This window comes from Zingiber officinale, chromosome 6A (genome assembly GCF_018446385.1).
Source record: "Zingiber officinale cultivar Zhangliang chromosome 6A, Zo_v1.1, whole genome shotgun sequence".
Taxonomy (NCBI): domain Eukaryota; kingdom Viridiplantae; phylum Streptophyta; class Magnoliopsida; order Zingiberales; family Zingiberaceae; genus Zingiber; species Zingiber officinale.
Window position 1 is genome coordinate 570,712 of NC_055997.1, and position 24,631 is coordinate 595,342.

General features: G+C 36.8%; 2 non-coding genes across 2 annotated transcripts; both read right to left on the minus strand.

Annotated features, from left to right (window-relative positions):
• Positions 1-10,970: 10,970 nt before the first annotated feature.
• Positions 10,971-11,042, minus strand: TRNAW-CCA. The gene has a single exon. It is a non-coding gene; the product is annotated as a tRNA-Trp (tRNA).
• Positions 11,043-16,543: 5,501 nt separating this feature from the next.
• On the minus strand, positions 16,544-16,615 carry TRNAW-CCA. Its single transcript has one exon. It is a non-coding gene; the product is annotated as a tRNA-Trp (tRNA).
• Between the last annotated feature and the right edge of the window lie 8,016 nt (positions 16,616-24,631).

Below are 24,631 nucleotides of genomic sequence, written 5' to 3' on the forward strand. Positions count from 1 at the left end.
GAGGAAAGAAAATGCACACCCAAGGAGAAAAAAGAGGGAGAAAAATAATAGAGTCGTTCGCCTTGAAGCCTCCTGTACCCCCTCTTTTATAATCCTTGGTCTTGGCAAATAAGGAAAATTTAATAAAAACTTCCTTAATTCTTTTACCATTGAAAAGGAAAATTTATCTAATTAAAATAATTTTCTCTTTTCAAATTATAATGGCCGGCCACTCTTCTCCCCAAAACAAGGAGAGTTTTAATTAAAACAAAAATTAAAACTTCCTAATTTGTTTATAGAAATTTATAAAAATTTCTCCAATAATTTTAATCCCTTCATGATTGGTTAATAAAAAGAAATTTTATAAATTAAAATCTTTCTTTTAAACATGTGGATAATTTCCAAAAAGAAAAGTTATCTCTAAAAATTAAAATCTCCTTTCAATTTACAAATAAGGAAAGATATTAAATCTTTTCTTAATCTTTTGTAGAAACTAATAAAAGAGAATTTTTAATTTTTAAACTTTCTTTTAAATCATGAATATAATTAAAAGGAAAGTTTTTACCAAAACAAAAATCAACCTTTTAATCTACAAATAAGGAAAGAGATTTTAACTCTTCTCTTAATCTTTTGTAGAATCTTATAAAAGGAAAGATTTAAATTTTTAAACTCTCTTTTAAATTATATTATCCACATAAGAAAAATTTTAAAATTTAAAATTCCTTTTTATTTAATAGGGACGGCCACATGAATTCACCCATGAACATACCCATGGCCGGCCCTAGCTTGGTCTCCAAGCTAGCTTGGCCGGCCCCTATAGGATGGGTAAGAAGGTGGGTATGCGGTGGGTATAAATCTCTATATACTAGAGGCTACGATAGGGACCGAGAGGAGGAATTGGTTTTGGTCTCCCGATGAAATTAAGCATCCCGTGTTCGCCCCGAACACACAACTTAATTTCATCAATAATAATTCATTCCACTAAAGAACTATTATTGAACTACCGCACCAATCCCAAATTACATTTGGGCTCCTTCTTATTATGGTGTGTTAGTCTCCCGTGTTTAAGATAACAAATATCCACTAATTAAGTAAGTTACTAACAACTCGCTTAATTAATATCTAGCTCAAGAGTAGTACCACTCAACTTCATCGTCATGCGGACTAAGTCCACCTGCAGGTTTAACATGACAATCCTTATGAGCTCCTCTTGGGACGTTCTCAACCTAGATCACTAGGATACCTTCTATAATCAACACACACTATAAGTGATATCATTTCCCAACTTATCGGGCTTATTGATTTATCGAACTAAATCTCACCCATTGATAAATTAAAGAAATAAATATCAAATATATGTGCTTGTTATTATATTAGGATTAAGAGCACACACTTCCATAATAACTGAGGTCTTTGTTCCTTTATAAAATCAGTATAAAAGGAACGACCTTAAATGGTCCTACTCAATACACTCTAAGTGTACTAGTGTAATTATATAGTTAAGATAAACTAATACCTAATTACACTACGACCTTCCAATGGTTTGTTCCTTTCCATCTTGGTCGTGAGCTACTGTTTATAATTTATAAGAAACCGATAACATGATCTTCTGTATGTGACACCACACACCATGTTATCTATAATATAAATTAATTGAGCAACTACATTTATCATAAATGTAGACATTTGACCGATGTGATTCTTATTTCTAGATAAATGTTTATACCAAAAGCTAGGCTTTTAGTATACACTCTAACAGTTGAGATCCAACATCACCATTGTGACTACTAATTGTGACTCTCACAATATGTGACAACGTCCTTCTATCCTTGACATCTAAATTGATCAATTGAGGCATAGACTGTGTCATCCTCTAATCAATTTATGTCTTGAACTCTAAATAGACTCACTCTAATCAAATGAGCTCAATATCTCATATTGACTTATTTGGGCATTGTCATGCACTTAATGGTCTCACTCTATCAAGAATCATGATATCACTCCTATCATATAGGACGAATAGATCCCATCTACATCACTCACATCCCTCCGTATAATTTGTTACATACCAATAGTCGCCTTTATAGTCCACACATTTACGGGAGACGTTTGACGAAATCAAAGTATGCAACTCCTTATGTAGGGAACCATGGTGACTTTAGGTCCAAGGACTGATAGTCATACTAATAGTTACATGAGAAAGTATATGACACTCATATAACGATCCATGATACTTTCTCATAGCGGGTCATTTAGTATACATTCTCCAATACATATCCATGTGTCAATTTGATATCTAATATCCATGACTTGTGAGATCAAGTCATCGAGTTGACCTACATGCTAGTCTCATCGCATTAACATTGTCCCTGAATGTTAATACTTGACTAGGAATGATTAAAAGTAGTGTTCTCTATATCATCTCATTATCAATTCAATCAATCGATTGATATAGATAAGAACCTTCTATTCAAGGACGCTATTATACTCAATTATTTGACACCAATACAAGTAAGTATAATAACCATAAAGAAATGCCTTTATAAATATATATATATATATATATATATATATATATATATATATATATATATATATATATATATATATGATACATCGAGTTCATACAACAATCATCACATGATCGGCTCTAGGGCTCTCACTAGCATTCCCTGATGAGGGAATAGTAAGAGTCGGTTTGACCTAGGGTTTCCGGATGGAAATCCGAAGTCAAAATCGGATAGTCCAAAGACTATCAAAATGACTTATTATTTCTTATATTATTGCGTTAAACTTTTTTTTCAGGATATGTTTTGTATTTTGGACTAATACATCTTGCAGGGAGTGAAAAAACCTTTAAGTCTCAGACGAACAGTACCCGAGGCACCCTCCATGGAACTTGGAGGTGCCTTGGGTGCACTGCTCGAAGGCTCCGTGCAGCAGAGCAGGAGGCACCCTCTATAGAGCTTGGAGGCGCCCTAGATGTGGGGTTGGAGGCACCCTCCATGGGCTTGGAGGCGCCCTCAGTCGGATAGGCTACGGGCAAAGTGGAGCTTATCCATGCTGCGGATAAGATGGGCTTGAGGCACCTCCCAGGGAAATGGGAGGCGCCCTCAACATGCTATATAAGTTTGTCTCGAGCAGCAGAAAAAAAAAAGAACTTTAAATCGTAATCCATCTTCTGTGCTGCTCAAAGAATGATCCGACAAAGCTGTAACTTGACTCCGACGACTAACAGCTTTAAATTCTCTATTTTTTCTAGCGGTATAATTTTCGTTACTGCTCTAAATTGTACTTCAAAGTATTTTCCGAATTGATAGTGATTGTCCGAAGTAAATGTTCAACGAGTGTGAGCCTTGGAGTAGGAGTCGCCCTCGGCTCCGAATCAAGTAAAACCCTTGGTGTTTGAGTATTGTTTGTGTTTTAATTTTTCGTTGCGTATTTACTTTGAGTTTTTTCGAAACGAACGAATAAGCCACGAGCGCTATTCACCCCCCCCCCCCCTCTAGCGCTTTCAATCCTACAAAAGTCTTGCAAAAAAGTCTATAGAACTCCATGGAATTTTTTCACAACTATATGAGATTCTATAAAAATCTATAAACTTTATAAAAATCTATCATTAAAAAAAATTTAATGAAAGTCATTCAATCTCTTAATTGAATATACCCCGTAAATTTCTCTCCAAACTATATTATATATATATATATATATATATATATATATATATATATATATATATATATATATATATTTTATCGGATTTAGATCCAATCTAAAACCATATCCATTAGCTCAAAATTCAAAATTATTTATCTTAAATTTGGTTCATGACCAAACTAAGTTAGTTTAACCAAACCATTTAGTTCAACAATCAAACCTATTTTTAATTAAAACTAAATCATTTTAGTTTATAATTAAATCAAAGAGGGTCTAATTCTCTTCAAAAGGCGTGACCCATTCACGCTTCTATTGTGACAAAATTTTCCCCATATTTGTCTTTCATCTAGTCTAACCAGATTCAATCTCTCTCAATCTGAGAATCCAATTCTCAAACTCATTTTATGTCTCTTGCATAAACTCATAGTGTTTGTGATCTCATAGGTTTCCAATTTTTGTTGGTCGTCGCCTACCATCTCTCTGGAGTCTCCACCCACCGTCCCCAGCTCTTCATTGCGTCAAGCTTTCAGACAGGATCAATTGACAAGTAAGAAATTGGGTTAAGATTTTTTCAAAAACCTTACAAGCCAATTAAAAATCTCATGTGTATAATTATCTTTCAACCAATATCAATATATAGGCCTCATTAATGAATTATATTAGAAATCTCAAATCCAACCCATTACCATTAACTAAAAATTAGCCCATTAACCCCTTGGTTTGGTTCACAACTAAACCAAGTTGGTTCATGACTAATTCATGATTATACCAAATATTTGTCTTATGTATAGTCCAACCAAATATTTATCTCTTGATCTAAGAATCTCATTCTTTAACTTATTTTACGTCTTTTAGAGACTCATTAGTGGGTGTGTCCTAATATGTTTCCGATTTATCTTAGTCGTCTATAATTAACTACTTAATTATAGAACGATCATGAGTCGCACCTAGTAGTATATCATGATCCCCAATTAGTCGAAAAATTATAGTTAATCTTAGAATTAATTCTAAATCCTTCAGTAGCTACAGTGAGTCGTGCCTTGTTCCTTTCACTCATCTTACACTCACTTGGTTCAGGACATAATCTATATGTCTTGTCCTCACTAGGCTGACTACATCACACCTAACCCAAGTAATACTTCCTTGTTTTGCGAATTCAAATTACTCATACATGTGTACAAGAGTCTCGCACTCTAAATATGTGATGCTTTAGCCAAAGACTTTGAGTAATAATCCTAACGAGTGTCCATAGAGTATACATCTCCCCGCAAGGAGCGGTGAATCCTCTGTGGGCTATTCAAAAACCTTCGGGCACTTCAACTTATACCCAATCATCCTGGGTTCACACATCAATGAGATGCTTGCTTAAGATGTCAAAATATAAGTCTCCATGACCAAGATGACTTGTATACGTCAAGTTGAAGGAAACTTGCACTCGTGCTACAGTAAAAACTTCACAGACATGTCTATATATATGCAGAGAACTATATGAAATCTTACAGCGAGTCACTCCAATGAACTAGTTATCATAACCAGCATCCACGTTTAACTCACTACATCCCAATATCTCCAGCAGTGAGAAAATAGCTGCTTGGCCAAATCAAGTAGTATAATCCTTGCTAGTATTATAGAATTGATGGTGTTCGAATACATCAATTCGACGACTAGGGAAATTTCAATATATTCATAATTGGACATGTAGAGATAATTACTAGTTGCAATCCAATCATAAATTCTTTCATGCTATGAATTATATTACGGGCATTCAGTAAATGAGTTTTAAACAATCAAACATATAATATGCACTCAAATAGTGAATCTATACTTATCAAATAGCAATGCGACCGGGCGAGCAAGCGGTCGTACTCGACTGTTATCACGAGCTCTCTACCGAGTAAGAGATGCACGACAAAGGAGAAGGGGAACGTAGGTGGAGAGTTTCAACTTTTTTGAGTGTGTAACCTTTTACCTGTGGTCACAACCTCCTTATATAGGAGCTCAGACCAATGGGCAACCTTAATGATCATCTAATGATTATTACTTGCAGAGTTGTGAAAGTCCATCATTTACACAAGTAGCAAAAATGTTTACATGACAAAATGTTAATTATTCCACTTGGGAAAATTTTGCCACAATTAGTCCGGCATTCGGCGCGCGTAGGTCGTGCCCGTACACGAGTATTATACCCTCTTAGTTTAGGACATAGTCTATGCGTCTTGTTCCCACTAGGCTGACTACGTCATACCTAGCCCAAGTAATACTTTCTCGTTCTGCGGATTCAAATTATTCATACATGTGTACAAGAGTTTCAAACTTTTAACATATGATGCTTTAGCCAAAGACTTTGAGTAATAATCCTAACGAGTGACCATAGGATATATGTCTCCTCACAAGGAGCGATGAATCCTCTGTGGACTATCTAAACACATTCGACACTTCAACTTATACTCAATCATCCCGGATCCATACCTTAATGAGATGTTTGCTTAAGATGTCAAAGTATAAGTCTCCATGACTAAGATGACTTGTATACCTCAAGTCGAAAGAAATTTGCACTCGGAAAACCTATCGGTTCCACTGTACAAAAATTTTGTACAAAGGTCTGAACCTTTTCCTAGCTACCATGTGTTCTTTTAAATTAAACTTGGATCGCCTGCGGAACTTAACACGTTTGATCCTAAGTTTGATTTATTTGTTCTTTTAGGTTTAGACTTGGATCTCCTGCGGAACTTAACACGTTCGATCCAAATCACCTAGGTTATTAATTCCATTAAATATTAATTTCCAAAATTGGCTTCCATGACTGCATGGCGAGGCACATGACCTTCTTGGATATGGGAACAACCACCACCGCCTAGACAAAGCCTTTTAAGAAAAGCTAATATTTAATTTCCTTAAATAACTTTAGGTCAACCAAAAGGAACAATCAAATCACAAGGAAAAGAAAAATAAAAAAACATAACATCGAAAACTAATTCGAAATACTAGAATCGCATGCCTCTTGTATTTGGTATTTTTACAAAGAAATAAAACTAGTATGATGCAGAAATTAAATACTAGTATACCTTTTCTTTTGAAAACAAAAAACCTCTAGGTCTTCTACCGTATTCCTCTTCTAATCCCGGACGTTGTGTGGGCAACGATCTTCCGAGACGAGAACCACCAAGGCACCTTCTTCTTCCTTCCTTCAAGTTTCGGCCAAGCATATCTTCTAAAGGATGAAGAATTTTTTCACGAACCAAGCTTCAAGGGATGCAAGCTTTCTCTCCTTCTTCCTCAAGCTAGATCCGGCCACCTCCTCCAAGCTCCAAGAGATAAAGGATTTCGGCCACACAAGAGGAAGAGAGAAAAGAAGAAGGGCCGGCCACACCAAGGAAGAAAAGAGGGAGAAAATAGAATAGAGTCATTCATTAATGAAGCCTCCTCTACCCCCTCTTTTATAATCCTTGGTCTTGGCAAATAAGGAAATTTAAATAAAAACTTCCTTAATTCTTTTGCCATGAAAAGGAAAATTTATTTAATTAAAAATAATTTTCTCTTCTCCAATTTATTTGGTCGGCCACTCTTCTCCCCAAAACAAGAAAAGTTTTAATTAATTAAAACTTCCTAATTTGTCTCCAGAAATTTAAAAAATTTCTCTAATAATTTTTATCTCTTCATGATTGGTTAATAAAAAGAAAATTTTATAAATTAAAATCTTTCTTTTAACATGTGGATAAAAAAAAAGTTATCTCTAAAAATTAAAATCTCTTTTAATCTACAAATAAGGAAAGATATCAAATCTTTTCTTAATCTCTTGTAGAAACTTACAAAAGAGAATATTTAGTTTTTAAACTCTATTTTAAATCATGAACATGGTTAAAAAGGAAAGTTTTCTTAAAATTTAAAACTCACCTTTTAATCAACAAATAAGGAAATATTTCAAATTTTAAACTCTCTTTTAAACATGTAGATGATTTACAAATAAGGAAAATTTTTACCAAAAATTAAAACCATCCTTTTAATCTACAAATAAGGAAAGAGATTAATCTCTTCTCTTAATCTTTTGTAGAAAGCTATAAAAGGAAATTTTAAAATTTTAAACTCTCTTTTAAAAACATGATATCCACATAAGAAATAATTTTAATAAAAATCCTTTTTAATATTCTAGTGGTCGGCCACCTAAGCTTGGGACCCAAGCTTTGGCCGACCACCAACTTGGCTCATCCACTTGGTCTTGGCCGGCCCTAGCTTGGGTTCCAAGCTAGCTTGGCTGGCCCCATTGGATGGGTAAGAAGGTGGGTATGTGGTGGGTATAAATCTCTATATACAAGAGGCTACGATAGGGACCGAAAGGAGGAATTGGTTTTGGTCTCCCGATGAAATTAAGCATCCCGTGTTCGCCCCGAACACACAACTTAATTTCATCAATAATAATTCATTCCACTAAAGAACTATTATTGAACTACCGCACCAATCCCAAATTACATTTTGGGCTCCTTCTTATTATGAGTGTGTTAGTCTCCCTGTGTTTAAGATGTCGAATGTCCATTAATTAAGTGAGTTACTGACAACTCATTTAATTAATATCTTAGTCCAAGAGTAGTACCACTCAACCTTATCGTCATGTTGGACTAAGTCCACCTGCAGGGTTTAACATGACAATCCTTATGAGCTCCTCTTGGGGACATTCTCAACCTAGATTACTAGGACACAGTTTCCTTCTATAATCAACAACACACACTATAAGTGATATCATTTTCCAACTTATTGGGCTTATTGATTTATCGAATTAAATCTCACCCATTGATAAATTAAAGAAATAAATATCAAATATATGTGCTTGTTATTATATTAGGATTAAGAGCACACACTTCCATAATAACTGAGGTCTTTGTTCCTTTATAAAGTCAGTATAAAAGAAACGACCTCTAATGGTCCTACTCAATACACTCTAAGTGTACTAGTGTAATTATATAGTTAAGATAAACTAATACCTAATTACACTACGACCTTTTAATAGTTTGTTCCTTTCCATCTTGGTCGTGAGCTACTGTTTATAATTTATAAGGTACTGATATCATGATCCTCTGTGTGTGACACCACACACCATGTTATCTACAATATAAATTAATTGAACAATTACATTTATCATAAATGTAGACATTTGACCAATGTGATTATTATTTCTAGATAAATATTTATACCAAAAGCTAGGCTTTTAGTATACATCCTAACAGTGTACAAGAGTCTCGTACTTTTAACATATGATGCTTTAGCCAAAGACTTTGAGTAATAATCCTAACGAGTGACCATAGGATATATGTCTCCTCACAAGGAGCGATGAATCCTCTGTGGGCTATCCAAACACATTCGACATTTCAACTTATACTCAATCATCCCGGATCCATACCTTAATGAGATGTTTGCTTAAGATGTCAAAGTATAAGTCTCCATGACTAAGATGACTTGTATACCTCAAGTCGAAAGAAATTTGCACTCGTGCTGTAGTAAAAACTTCACAGACATATCTATATATATGCAGAGAACCATATGAAGTCTTACAGCGAGTCATTCCAATGAACTAGTTACTATAACTAGTATCCACGTTTAACTGTCGACATCCCAATGTTTCCAGCCAGTAAGAAAACAACTGCTTGACCGAACCAAGCAGATAACCCTTGCTAGTCTTACAGAATTGATGGTGTCCAAATACATCAATTCGACGACTAAGAAAATTTCAATATATTTATAATTACACATGTAGAGATAAGCACTAGTTGCGGTCCAATCACAAATTCTCTCATGCTATGAATTATGCTAGGGCATTTAGTAAATGCGTTTAAAACAATCAAACATATAATATGCACTCAAATAGTAAATCTATACTTATCAAATAAATAGAAAAAAAAACGTAAGGTGATTGTCTTAGGATATCCCTCAAATTCTAACAGAGCAAGCTAGCGAGCGAGCTGAGGCCGATCGAGCGTGCGGTCGTACGGACAAAGAGGCCGACCGAGTGGTCAGAGAGGCCAACCGAGCAATGCGACCAGACAGGCAAGCAGTCGTACCCGACTGCTATCACGGGTTTTCTGCCGAGCAAGAGATGCATGACAAAGGAGAAGGGGAACGTAGGTGGAGAGCTTCAGCTTTTTTTAGTATTTAACCTTTTGTCTATGGTCGCAACCTCCTTATATAGGAGTTTAGACCAATGAGCATCGTTAATGATCGTCTAATGATCATTACTTGCCGAGTCAACATGGTTCAGTGCAATCCATGTCCTAGATTTGTACCCCCTACGCACCCACGCGTGAAAGAGAGCTCATGCATTTATTCACATCAGCAATGCATGTGAATCAATATAAACTAACTAATATGTCATGAAACTTTCAATGTAGGATTAAATTCTCATTCACAATGGAGCTTCATGTCTCTTTTAGCTATTCTTCATTCACATATATCCAACAACGGGCTCCTCAGACAGCCTACGTTTTTTATGGAACAGTATGGTGGTGTTCAACCGCCACGCGCCCGTCGCCGTTGCACGGCTGATACCGCCTTCAGACACCCCCTCTTCGATGTCCTTTATGGCTTAATCGACGACTTCCACGTGTTGCATCAGAGATAAGTGGGCATGGGGGAAACGAGGCGAAGAAGGGGATCCTTCCACTACACCATCACTAAGGATAAGAGGGAGTGCGAGTTTGTCGACGACCGAAGCAGTGGCACCGGAGACAAGTCAGCACGAGGAACGAGGACGGAGTCAATGACAACATGGATGTGATGGTGTCGGAAATTGATTGGGCAATGATAGATGAACTGATGATGCGGTACTATAGTGCTCAAAACAGCACAGTTCCAGTGAAACTTCTAGCGATAACGGTGATGAGTCAACACCGATGGTGCAGCCAGGATACGATGTGGACTTTCCTGACTAATTCATCTTCTCATACTTATCTTTCAACTCTCCACTGTATCTCTTGAACCTATGGAAAATCTTTAGGAGATAGTTTTAGATTTTTTTCGGAAGAGAGTTTAGATTTAAATATTTTGATTTATCTAGTCATTTTAATCGAAGTAATTAATTGGCTTAAAACTACATTAAATTATAAAATAAAATATATATTTTATAAAACCCGACGAATTTAAATAAAATATAATATTATTTTTATGATTTATACATTTTATACCTGATGAAATCAAAGATACGAACACTTGGATAAGACTCATCTACAATACCAAGCCATTGGAAGTTAGACTGGGCCGTTCCCCGACGGCCCAACTAGAGAATATGGAATATGCCTTCGTAATGGTTATAAAATATCGAAAAAATAATTAAATCCCACATTTATATATGAACCCGACGTGAATCGAACACGCATCCTTCTGATCTGGAGTCAGACGCGCTACCATTGCGCCACGGATCCGATGTAAATGTTTTCGACAATTGTTTATTTCCATAATAATACCGCGTGATGGTTAACTAATTCCTGCGAGAATAAACTACAAATTCCAGATAATTAATTTACTAGTTCTTCCATAGTGTAAATAAGTTTTTTTATATAAAATTTAAAAGAAATGTGGATTATATATATATATTTTTGATGGAATGAACGAGATGAGCTAGTCGTGCAAATCACAGGTCAAGCGAGTCAATTAATTTGTGCATCAGAAATCTAACAAAGTGACAAAAAACTTTCTAACAAATTTACCATCATAAATTTCCTAAATAGATTAAAAATCTAAAAAAAATTAAAATTATCAAAAATATTAAAAATATCTAAAAGATAAAAATTATCAATAATAATAATAATAATAATAATAATATTACGTGGATCCAGTCAATGTTAATTAACATCGGATAATGATTATTTTAAGAACTGACAAGATGGAAGGTTTGAGGATAAGGTAAAAAAAAAGATAACTAGTGTATTTCTTTTTTTAAAAAAATTTTATTTAATAATAGAAGAATCCCCTTATAGTTAAATAGATGTTTATATATATAGACAATAATTTTTAATTCGTACTAAAGGTTAAAATTGTTGAATGAAAGTAAAAAAATTTCATAGCATACTCGTAATTTAAAATTCCTAAACAGTTAAAAAAATTTAAAAAAATAGAAATTATTAAAACACCTTAAATACTCAAAAAGATTAAAAATATTAAAAATAATAATAATCTATAGATTCTGCCCCCATCAGTTTGGATGAGTTGAGAGAGAACTCAATCTGAATACTTCCTCCGTTGTGGTGGCGGAGAATCGAGCTAAAGGGATGAGCGTTGCCTATCTTCAAATTATTAATTGATTTTATTTAATTGATTTCTCAAAAATGATGTCATAGAAATGAGTTACCCATGTATAGCAGGTTGAAATGGAGGTGCGTCTGGCCTACTCAGTAAGGTGGGTGCCAAAATGGGCTTCCACAATGTGGTCTAACTCGAACACACGAGAATAAGCATTAGTGACACACTGATTCTTGAATTGTGAGGCAAATTTGACGATCATTGTTTCACTCAGTGTACTTTCTTTCTCTATCCCGCAATTTTTATTTTTGTATTATTCTTTATATTACTAATTAATCATCATCCAGCAAGTACTTGACTATCTATTGTAGAGTATATGGATTACGGTCTCAATAAGTAATTTGTCAATGCAGTTTCTCGATCGGTACCGAGTGAATGAGTCGACCTGTATATTGAACTACTTTACAGATATTTTTTTTTAAACTGCAGTAGCACTCAGTTAATTTGATTCATAAATTAATTGAATTAATTAAAAATTAATTTAATATTGATTAACTGAATTGAATCAAAATTTTAATAAGACTAAATGTTCATACATAGTACATGCTCAAGATGATGGACTACAACGCACGCTGCTTTGTGTACGACATCATGCTGGAGCATGACTACCCGGTGACGGGCTCCTCTGACAGCCTACACTTTTGATGGAACAATATGGTTGCATTCAACCGCCACGCGCTCATCGCCATTGCACGGCCGATGCCACCTTCACCTACTGCCTCTTCGATGTCCTTCATGGCTTAATCGACGACCTCCGTGTGCGGCATCGGAGATAAGTGGGCACGGGGGAAACGAGGAGGTGGGACGAATCTGTTTGAAGGAAACTGCGACCCTCACAAACCTTAATCTATCCACCCACTCGAATTCTACATTTGCTCGGTCGGCCTTTACATTCGCTTGACCGCTAACTCGGTCGACATTTTTGTCTGATCGACTGCACGCCCGTCTGGTCGCTCAATTCGCTCGGTCATCCTATGCATTCGCTCGACCACTAACACGGTCGGCATTTTCGTTTGGTTGGTTGCATGTTCGTCCGGTTGCTCAATTCGCTCAATCAGCCTTTGCATTCACTCTGATCGCTTAGTTCTCCTGTCCGACCGCACACTCGCTCAACCCTCTGCTCTCCCGGCCGCTCGCTCGGTCTACTCAGCTGGTCACTCGCTCAACCGCTCAGTCCACTCGACCGCTCGGCCCCTCTGCTCACCTGACTGCTCGCTTGGTCAATTCGCTTGGTCGCTCGCATACTCACTCAGCAATTGGGTCACTTGGTTTGGGACTTGCCAGTCCGGCTGCTCACTCGGAGCTTGGTTTGCACTCGGTAATTAGCAGAAACCAACCCCTATTGGCAGCCTGATATTATCTGCCCAGGTCATCTTTACAGATAAGTTAAATTTAATTTCATGTAACTTAAATTCAACAAAGTTCCCAATATCTCTGGCAGATTGTTGTTCCAACAATAATATGGTGGCGTTCAATCGCCAAGCGGCCGTCTCCATTGCACGGTCGATACCGCCTCTTCGATGTCCTTCATGGCTTAATCAGGCTAATTCACACCGACGTGTGTGACCTCAAGGGTACACCAACACGTGATGGGAATAAATACTTTATCACTTTTGTAGATGATAATATAAAATACTGTTATGTGTATTTTTCTCAAAAGTAAGAATGAAGCTATAGAGAAATTTACACATTATAAGAATGAGGTTGAAAACCAGCTTAATAGAAAGATTAAGGTGGTTAAAAGTCATCGAGAAATATGTATCACCATTCACTGAGTTGTGTGCTGAACATGAGATCAGACACGAAATTACAGCTCCTTATACTCCTCAACAAAATGGAGTTGCTAAGCAAAAGAATCGAATTCTAAAGGAGATGATGAATGCTCTTCTATTGAGCTTTGGACTGCCAGAGTATAGGGGATCTTGCGACCGGCTAGAATGGGGGGTTGAATAGGCGGTGCCCCCAAATCGATAGCTTCCTACGCATGTTAACTTGTGCAGCGGAATAATATAAAATAAATAAGTTAAACACTAAACGAAATACAAAGACTAAGAAAGAAAAGCAACCCAATACACGTCGATGTAACGTGGTTGAGAGATAACTTGCTCTTACTCCACGATTGTCCGTAAAGTGGATGATCTCTCAATCCGTTGGTGAATTAGTCCCCGGAAATTCTGGCTGGCTCAAACCACCTTGTGGTGGAGAAATCTCACCACAAACTCAACAAGACCTCTTACACACAAGGGAAACCTTGAGCACTGGTAGACTACCAATTAGACTTTAACCAAGTCTAATTTTGTCGACTTTAACCAACCTCCCAAGGCTTAGTTATATAGGTCGCGGGTTAGAAAACCTAGCCTGCTAGTCGACTGCAAAAACTATCAGTCGACTGCCCTCTGTGAAGATCCCAACGACTCGATACCAGTCGACTAGTAAAAGTATCAGTCAACTGCTCCTCATTGGCCGAGCAAACAGAAGTATTCTGTTCGCTTCCAGTCAACTACATAGTCGACTGATAAAACCACCAGTCGACTGTTACCCGAGTACAATCTCTCAGCACTCGGACCCTCACCCTTACGACTCACTCGATGCTTCGTTGTAGCTTTGATCTCTTACCTTCAAGCATACTTCCTTTGGCTCTCGTCCCTCAGATGCACCCAAGCCCGTGGATTGTCCCAATGTCATCCTTCGCGTATGCCTCGAAGTTGCTTCCCTCGGCCTTTGTCCTTACTCCCTTGTCCACGGTCCCTCGGATGCTCCATCTTTCACCGGAATCAAAGACATCAACCTGAGTTATATGTGTATCCTATAAACCTGCATAACTCGAATACACATATCAAATACAAGGGTGAACCCAACTTAAACTCTTTGCTCAAATACCAAAAAACATGGTCTCATGGACCATTAGGATTGCACCAACAATCTCCCTTTTTTTGATGTTTAACAATACGTTTAAGTTAGGGAAAACAAATAGCAAATAAACATGCTAAAAGAACAATGGACTTATGTTGCCAAGGCTACACACTTGGACTTATACCACCGAATGGACTTATGTTACCAAGGCTACACACTTGGACTTACACCGCCGAATGGACTTATGTTGTCAAAGCTACATACTTGGACTTACACCGCCGAATGAACAGCAATGCAACATGCATTGGAACATATCCCAAAGCTCTCCCTACACCTATGCTCTTCATTGACTTAGGAATTTTACCATAGGGTTATTTAAGAATCTATCACAAGGCTACACACTTGGACTTACACCGCCGAATGGACTTACGTTGTCAATGTTACATATTTGGACTTACACCGCCGAATGAACAATAATGCAACATGCATTGGAACATATCCCAAAGCTCTCCCTACACCTATGCTCTTCATTGACTTAGGAATTTTACCATAGGACTATTTAAGAATCTATCATAAGGCTCCTCCTACGCAAAGGCACTAAGGTTTTCCCAACTAAATCTTACTTCTCCCCCTTTGTCTAACATCCAAAAAGCTATGCATCACTATCCTAATTGTTAAAAACTTATCATCCAACTGACCTTAAACTCGTGTATTTATCCCTCATAGATCTCATACATCTACACGAGTTGACCCGGTCACAATCAGTGTTGAAATACAGTTTCAGACTAGTATTAGTCTACTGCCCATATTGAAATCAACACACAGAAGCATTTTGTGTTCGATTTTCATTGTTCCCAGTCGACTGGCACCTAATTTCATCCCTTTTTAGTATTTCTAACTCTATTTCAGAAATGCATAATTAATTCTTCGGCCCTTGTCCTTGTTGTCTTGTCCATGGTCCCTCGAATACTCCATCCTTCATCGGACTTGAAGTCATCAACCTGAGTCATATGTGTATCCTGCAAACCTGTATAACTCGAATATACATATCAAATATAAGGGTGAATTTAACTTAAACTCTTTGTCCAAATACCAAAACACATGATCTCACGGATCATTGAGATTGCTCCAATAATTTTCTCTATTTTAATGTTTGGCAATACGTTTAAGTTAAAGAAAATAAATAAGAAATAAACATGCTAAAAAAATATGGATGTGGTGGTGCCAGAAGTTAATTGGACAATGATAGATGAACTGATGATGCGGTACTATAGCGCGATGGTGATGAGTCGACGCCGATGCTGCAACCAAGCTACGACATGGACTTTCCTGACTAGTTCATCTTCTCATACTTATCTTTCTAACTCTCCATTGTATCTGTTAGAACCTATGGAAAACCTACATGAGATAATTTTATATTTTTCCAAAAAAGATGTTAAATTTAAATATTTTGGTTTATCAAGTCATTTTAATCGAAGTAATTAATTGGTTTAAAACTACATAAAATTATAAAATAAAATATATATTTTATAAAACCCGACGAATTTAAATAAATATAATATTATTTTTATGATTTATACATTTTATACCTGATGAAATCAAAGATACGAAGCAGTTGGATAAGACTCATCTACAATACCAAGCCATTGGAAGTTAGACTGGGCCTTCCCTGACGGCCCAACTAGAGAATATGGAATATGCCTTCGTAATGGTATAAGAACTAAGCTCAGTTAAAATATCGAAAAACAAATTTAATCCTGCATTTGTATATTGAACCCGACGTGAATCGAACACGCAACCTTCTGATCTGGAGTCAGACGCGCTACCATTGCGCCACGGATCCGATGTTAAATATTTACTATAATTTTTTATTTGTATAATAATATATCATGATGGTTAACTAATTCCTGTAAAAATAAACTACAAATTCCAGATAATTAATTTACTAGTTCTTCCATAGTGTAAATAAGTTTTTTTATATAAAATTTAAAAGAAATGTGGAGTATATATATATATATATATATATATATATGGAATGAACGAGATGAGCTAGTCGTGCAAATCACAGGTCAAGCGAGTCAATTAATTTGAGCAACTGGATGTCAAACAAAATATAAAGTCAAGTTAGACAAGTTAAGAAGAAAGTTAAGCGAGATAGGACAAACCGTATGAGATAAACGTAATTATTGAGTCGACACGCATGCTGGACTCTTTAACAATATTGACGAGTAGATCTAAGTGAATTGGTCAAGCGTGTTCAATTATACAAATATACAATTATAATAATTTTGATTAATGACATTCACATCGACGATTGACTTTGTTTCGTCTTCGCCAATTGATTAGAAAATGATAGATATATGAGAATAAGATAAGAGATTAAAAATAGATATATGAGAATAAGATAAGAGATTAATTTTTTAAGGATATATATTTTTAGAGAAAAAAATCTCTTCCCATCTTCTAAGATAGACTATGATAAATATTTAGGATAAATAAAATCATATTTAGTACTATTGTTGTTTCTTAGTAGGTGAATATTATCTTTAATTTTACAGCCTATCATAACACAGTATGATCATAAAAATCTCACAAATAAGATTACTATTTCTTTATTAGATAGATCTAAATTTGAATAAATTTGATTTATTTTTAAAAATATATTTGCACCATTATACGCCGGTTTAAAATGAAATATGATGTTTTTTTAGCTCAACTTGTTTGCCTTAAAATAAAGATCAAAATTGTCAATCATGTCACTCTCCCCATGACCATTATCTTGTCTCTATTACATGCTTTGGAATGGAGAGAAAAAAAAAATTCAAAGTGCTAATTAATGATTGATTGCTACTATATATATATTTTTAAAAATTAATTGTTAAAAAAATGAAGTATCCATTTTTCCTTTATTTTATTATCTAGATTACTCATTTGCTAATGTATGGGAAATGTTTCACAATAAAATTAAATAATTTTTTCACGCTAACCAAAATCCGTAGAAATGGTCGATTAATTCGAGTTTTTATAATTCTAAATAAAATGGTAATTTCTTGCCAATTTAATTCCACGAGGTCAGATCCTCTTATCTAAAAAATTTTTAGACTAGTGGAGCTAATTTCATAGAAAATTTTCTGGATCATTTTTTTTATGATTTAAAAGATGATCCTTTGATCTTTATTAATGGATAAATGATCTCCATTTATTAAATAGTTGGGGATCATTCATCTCTACCAATAAATATAAAATGACTATTCTTTATACCATAAAAATAATCCAAAGGATCTTGTCTCTATAAATTTATTATTACGCTAGAGGATTCATTATCAAAAATTAGATATAAAATATAAAACTGGTAAAATAATTCGATAGATTAAATAAATAAATAATTTTATATTAAAAAAACGTCCAAATAAAATTTATTTTGAATCATCACCGAATTGAAATTATATTGCCAAAACTAATATTTTTCCAAACAATTAATAATGTGCATTGCTTCGCAATCTTGTTGACTTGGCCATACACCTTAATGAGCTGGATCAAAGCTGTGATTTTGATTTATTGACTGAATATTTCCATTAAAAATCTAAACAATTTGCTCTGGCCATCAATAATTTACAAGTTTATTGTCACCCATAAAAATCAATGGTAAACGGGTTTTTTACTAAAAACAGCGCACGTTTCTTCTCATCAATAATAATAATAATAATAATAATAATAATAATAATAATAATATTCTCTTTCTATATTTTTACTAACCTCTTAGATCTCCTCTCTCCATCTACTATTTTCCAATACATCTCCTAATAAATATGATATAAAAAAATATCAAAGTCATGCTGAGTCTCCTATGAGAAAATAACAGGTTGATATTAAAACATATCAGATCCATACTAGGTATTGTTGGATATTGGGATCTTAAATTGATCAAAAACGATTTTGAGGAAGGAAGTCATCAATTGTTGAAAGTCGTAATTGACTTCAAAATTGAAATCTACGATTCGCGTAGATAGATTTAGACTATTAATTTGCTCAAAACTGATTAAGGGTGAATGAGAAATTAATGTTTAAAGTCAGCCCAAAATAACATTTATTATTCATTAATAAAATGCATGGGAGAATAGTCCCACATCGGAAATTCTCGATGTGTATTCTCTACTTATTAATGAAGATGTGTTAATGGAGTTAACACAAAAATAAAAGGACAGGTGCTCCCTTAGCCCAAGGCAAGCAGGTGCTCGCACCTGTGAGCCCGCCACCCGCCACGTGCGCAATGGGCGTTTTGTAGGCGCAATTTGGCATCCTCGTGGGCAAAGGGAGATGACTGGACAGTTGACTTAGGGAATGGATGGCTACCGTTGATCAACATTGATCAAATAGGTATGATGGATTGCTTGTGATGCGATCTAGAGCGTTGGATCGCAAAGAGTAACGATCTGACGGCCTGGGATGAGACTTGATCTGAAGCATCGAATCAATGGATCCAGATCCGATGACCGATGACAATAGGCGGGATCTGAGGGTCACAACTCCTCAGATCTGATGGATGAGATTGAAGTGAGCTTGGTGAAGGGTTACAACCCTTCAGAATGGATGATCTAGATCGATCCAGCCCAAGGAATATCGTTTACGGAGATAGTGTCGAACACTAGCCTCGACGATCAGTTTGCATACTCCAGAAGCTACCCGGGGATAACAGTCATAAACGATATTTCGTGCAAACTGATATGGCTACCAATGACATTCCGACGGCCGTTCCGACCGCCATTCCGACAACCATTCCGCACGGAGAAATTCACCGGAACCGACTTCAAAAGATGGCAGCAGAAGATGCTGTTTTATCTAACAACGCTAAACCTTGTACGGTTTTTGCACAAAGACACGCCAGCCGCTACGGAAGGTAGTAAGGCTGCTAGTGATGCGTGGTCTCACGGAGATTTTCTGTGCCGCAATTATATACTCAACGCCTTGGACAACACGTTATATAACGTATATTGTTCTCTGGAGACGGCGAAATCTTTGTGGGAATCCCTTGAGAAAAAATACAAGACCGAAAATGCTGGATTGAAGAAATTCATCGTCGGTCGGTTTCTGGATTTCATGATGGTGGACTCAAAAAGCGTCTCATCTCAAGTCCAAGATATGCAATTAATACTGCATGATCTGGACGCCGAAGGCATGAAGCTGAACGAGACATCCGCAGTTGCTGCGGTAATTGAGAAGCTCCCTCCGTCATGGAAGGATTTCAAGAATTACCTAAAGCACAAGCAAAAAGAGATAGGGCTGCAAGACCTGATCCTAAGGCTACAAATAGAGGAGGATAATCGAAAGTTATCCGACTCCAGAGGAACCAAGCGGACTATAGACGAAATGTCCAACCTGGTCGAGCCGAACGCTAAAAAGCCGAAGCAGTTCAAAAAGAAGGCTCAAGCAAAGAAGTTCAAAGGCTCCTGCTACAACTGTGGAAAGGCAGGACACCTGTCCAAGGACTGCAGACACCCAAAGAAGCCAACTAAGGGCCCAAAGGATGCTGCGAATCATGTCGCAACCTCTCTTGAGGACTTGGATCTCACTGCGGTTGTATTTGAAGTCAACTTGGTGGATACCAACCCGAAGCAGTGGCTCATTGATACTGGAGCAAATCGTCATATCTGTTCCGATAAGGCGATGTTCTCCAAGTATACTTCGATAAATGGCAGGAAGCTCTATATGGGTAATTTCACGACGTCGCCAATTGTTGGACTCGGAAAGGTTGTTCTGAAGATGTCGTCTGGAAAGGAGCTAACACTCATTGATATACTCCATGTTCCCGACATCAGTAAGAACCTAGTTTCTGAAACGGCATTGGTCAAGGCCGGATTTAGGCTAGTGTTCCAGTCAGACAACTTTGTACTTACGAAGAATGGTGTCTTCGTAGGAAAGGGGTACCTAGAAAAGGGTCTATTCAAAATGGTTGTAATGCCTGTACTCTGAAATTTTGATGGTAATAAAATAAATGCTTCCAGCTATGTTGTTGAGTGTTTTAATTTATGACATGATCAACTCGGACATGTGCATAATAATACTCTCAAACGTCTCGTCAAATTAAATTTATTACCAAACGTCAATGTTGACGGAACACACAAATGTGAAGTGTGCGTGGAAGCGAAAATGACGAAACTACCTTTTCATTCGGTGGAAAGGACAACAACTCCTCTAGAGTTGATACATAGTGATATATGTGACTTGAAATTTGTGCAAACTAGAGGAGGTAAAAAAAATATATTTTATTACTTTTATCGATGACTGCACAAAGTTCTGTTATGTTTTTCTTTTAAGAAGTAAAGACGAAGCCCTAGAGGCGTTCAAAACCTATAAAACAGAAGTTGAAAACCAACTTGACAAACGAATTAAAATAATTCGAAGCGATAGAGGTGGAGAATATGGTGCACCGTTTGATGAATCTGGCATTATCCATCAAACAACGGCGCCTTACTCACCTCAATCAAACGGTGTTGCCGAACGTAAAAATCGGGCACTAAAAGAAATGATGAATGCCTTGTTGATAAATTCAGGCTTACCTCAAAACTTGTGGGGGGAAGCAATATTATCGGCAAATCACATTCTCAACAGAATCTCTCATAAGAAAAATGATAAAACTCCATATGAACTATGGAAAGGCCGCGAGCCATCGTACAAATACCTGAAAGTGTGGGGGTGCTTGGCAAAGGTCGAAGTATCTAAACCAAAGCAAGTAAAGATCGGACCTAAAACGTTCGATGCGGTATTTGTCGGATATGCCCATAATAGTAGTGCATATCGTTTCCTAGTTCACAAATCAGACATTCCTGATATACATGTGGGAACAACCATAGAATCTCGGAATGCGATATTCTTTGAAAACGTATTCCCAAATAAAAAGGGAAACGTTGAAAGTGATAACAACGGAAGTTCAAACAAAAATGACGTTACCGAACTTAGCTGTTATAAAAGGACTATTGACGATCAAAGTGAAGAGCCACGTCGTAGCAAACGGGCTAGAGTTGAGAAATCGTTCGGGCCAGATTTCATGACTTTCATGTCAGAAATGAAACCAAGAACATTAAGTGAAACTCTCTCTAGACCTGATGCTCCAATGTGGAAAGAAGTTGTCAATAGTGAAATTGAGTCTATCATGAATAATCATACTTGGAAATTAGTAGACCTTCCTTCTGGTAATAAATCATTAGGTTGTAAGTGGATACTAAAATGTAAGTATAAAGCTGATGGATCAATTGACAAGTATAAGGCCAGACTTGTAGCCAAGGGGTACAAGCAAGAGGAAGACCTTAATTACTTCGATACATACTCACCGGTGACAAGGATTACGTCCATACGAGTGCTAATAGCCATTGCAGCACTGTATGACCTTGAAATACATCAAATGGATGTTAAAACTGCGTTCTTAAATGGTGAGTTGGAAGAAGAAATTTATATGGAGCAACCCGAAGGGTTCATGGCTCCTGGAAATGAGAAAAAGGTGTATCGACTTGTTAAGTCGTTGTACGGACTTAAACAAGCGCCTAAACAATGGCACGAAAAATTTGACAAAGTAATGCTGTCAAACGAATTCAGAATAAATGAATGTGATAAATGCATTTATGTCAAAAACACACCTGAAGGCTATGTAATTGTCTGTCTATACATAGACGACATGCTAATAATGGGCAATAATCATGATGTAATCATGACTACAAAGAAAATGTTGACCAGAAATTTTGATATGAAAGATATGGGTCAAGCAGATGTTATATTGGGAATTAAAATTCTCAGGACATCAGAAGGGATAGTTTTAACACAATCCCATTATGTAGAATCTGTATTGAAAAAATTCAATGCGTACGATCTCTCTACAGTGAAAACACCTATGGATCTAAGTCAACACTTAGCGAAAAACCATGGTGAGACCATATCGCAGTTGGAATATTCTCGGATAATAGGTAATTTGATGTATCTTACAAACTGCACACGTCCAAATATTGCCTGTACGGTCAACAAACTGAGTCGTTTTACGAGTAATCCAAACGACACCCATTGGAAAGCATTGATGCAAGTTCTCAGATATTTGAAATATACTATGAACTATGGATTACATTATGGAAAATATCCCGCTGTGTTGGAAGGATATTGTGATGCTAATTAGATATCAGATACAAAAGACTCCAAATCCACTAGTGGATATGTATTCACGATCGGTGGGGGAGCAGTATCTTGGAAATCCACTAAGCAGACTTGCATTGCTCGGTCAACTATGGAATCCGAGTTTATAGCACTAGACAAAGCAGCTGAGGAAGCTGAATGACTGCGAAATTTCTTGGAAGATATTCCGAGCTGGATGAAACATGTGCCTGCCATACTAATCCACTGTGATAGTCAATCGACGATTGGAAGGGCACAGAGTAATATGTATAATGGGAAGTCACGACATATACGTCGTAGACATAATACCATTAGGCGGTTGATCTCGAATGGAGTGATTGCATTCGACTATGTTAAGTCCAAAGATAATTTGGCAGATCCTCTAACGAAGGGGTTGAGTCGAGATCAAGTATACTGCTCATCAAGAGGAATGAGATTAAAAATCTACAACTGAAAACGACTGTAGCGGTAACCCAACCTTGTTGACTGGAGATCCCAAGATCTTGGTTCAATGGGACAACGAAGTTACAGAAGTTGTGGTCCAGCACATTAGATAGTTTATCTCTATCCCAATCCTAGGATAAATTTATGCTGTCCTATCTCATGTAGTGAGGTTAAGCTTATGCTTTTAGTAACTTCTATACCTGATAAGATAGAGTATGGTAGGATACTCTTGATAGAAGTGTCACCTATGTGAGTGTGAAGACAGACCGCTTCAATGAAACACTCATGAATCCAAGATGGTATCCATGGCCGAAACGGAACCAACCATGAGAACCTAAAGTAGGTGAGATAGATCTCTGTGTGGGTGTTATTGTCTAAGTATACACCAACAGCTGAGCAGTTCAAGACATCACGTTCACTGCGCAGCCTAGTATACTCGATAGCATTTCACTACGGAAGGTTCAAAGCCACAAGCTACCTCTCCCGATGCAGTGACTTATCGATTGGACTCTTGTAAAGTGTCAGCATGCATACACGCATTGCATTAATTTCCATTCATGTGGGGGATTGTTGGATATTGGAGCCTTAAATGGACCAAAAATGATTTTGAGGAAGGAAGCCATCAATTGTTGAAAGTCGTAATTGACTTCAAAATTGAAATCTACGATTCGCGTAGATAGATTTAGACTATTAATTTGCTCAAACCCGATTAAGGGTGAATGAGAAATTAATGTTTAAAGTCGACCCAAAATAACATTTATTATTCATTAATAAAGTGCATGGGAGAATAGTCCCACATCGGAAATTCTCGATGTGTATTCTCTACTTATTAATGAAGATGTGCTAATGGAGTTAACACAAAAATAAAAGGACAGGTACTCCCTTAGCCCAGGGCGAGCAGGTGCTCGCACCTGTGAGCCCGCCACGTGCGCACGTGCGCAATGGGCGCTTTGTAGGCGCACTTTGCACTTCGCACGTACGCATCCGACCCAAGGAACACATCCACTCACCCAAAGGACACTCAACCTCTTCTTTCAGTATAAATAGAACCCTCCAGATGATGGAATACTCACTTAATCCTCTCTTCTCTTCCTCAAGCATTCATCTCATCTTGTGCATTCAAGAGTCCAAGAAGTCTACTAGAAGGTTCGCGGGTTTCGGAAGTCGGAGTGCTACGATTCCGAGACGTTCATCGTCGTTGTATCTTGGGAACGAATTGCAACAATCCGTTAAGCACCGTAGCGGAGCAATATCGTTAACG